Source organism: Acanthisitta chloris, unplaced genomic scaffold (genome assembly GCF_000695815.1).
Source record: "Acanthisitta chloris isolate BGI_N310 unplaced genomic scaffold, ASM69581v1 scaffold33082, whole genome shotgun sequence".
Taxonomy (NCBI): domain Eukaryota; kingdom Metazoa; phylum Chordata; class Aves; order Passeriformes; family Acanthisittidae; genus Acanthisitta; species Acanthisitta chloris.
The window spans coordinates 1-1,054 of record NW_008659344.1 but is presented as its reverse complement, the minus strand read 5'-3'; positions in this window follow the sequence as shown (position 1 = coordinate 1,054).

Below are 1,054 nucleotides of genomic sequence, written 5' to 3'. Positions count from 1 at the left end.
GTTCTCCAAGTGTTCTTGCCCAGCTAAAGGTTTTGGGGGTTCTGTTTTGGTTTTGTTGGTTGGGGTTTTTTTACACTACTTAAGGCAGTTGTAGATCTTTGACTTGTGTAAGCCTTTAATTTTATAAACAGGAAAACAAAATGAAATTGTAGGGTGAGGAAATACAGAAATATAGAGGCTTTATCTGTTTAAATACATAAGCAACATAATGAGTCTCTCTCAACAAGTATAAATTGTTATCCTTCTCATCATAACTGCCAACAGGAAAAATAAATGGCATTTAATTTGTTAAACAGATCATACCTTGATCTACGAATTTGCTCATAAAAGCCACTCTGAATTTTTTTTCAAGTATATGTTTAAGAGAACAAGGGAGGAGAAGGAAGAAAAGCATATGTTCAGATAATCTTATGAATTGGAAAGTAACCACACCTTAATCCTGCATATTGGAAACAGGCGTTTGACAGTATCCTGGTTTTGAGGAACAAAACGTAATCTGCAAATACCTGTCCCGACAAGTAATGTAAGTCACCGAATTGGCCTGTGTGATCAAAATATATTCAAAAGCTATTTATGAAAAATACTGTTTTTTTTAACGTGAGTAAACACATCCCAACAGAAGCGCACACTTCAGGCACCTAAATTACAAATTCATAACAGAAGGTGTGTCAAATACACCTGCATCGAATTAAACCTTAAAACACGTAAGAATTGAGCGATCGCAGCACGAGGCTTTAAGAGTGGTTCGGTGTGCTGCGTTTTAAAAATAACTCGAGCAGAGAGCACCGCTGGGCGCACGAGATCACTGGCAGATTGCTAACGAGTTAGAATAACTTATTTATTTTTAAAGCCTGATAACACCTTGGCTTCCTCTCAGCCAAGAGTAGCTTCAACGAATCACAGCAGCGCCTAACTCGCACAGGGGTTAACTACTACGGCACCAGAAGGAGCCGGGAAAACAGCGTGTACCATCAACGCGTCAAACAGTTAAGCTACACGTACGAACGCAACTAAAGCAGGACGGTCCCGACGGGGTGTGCGAGGCGGCGGGGCA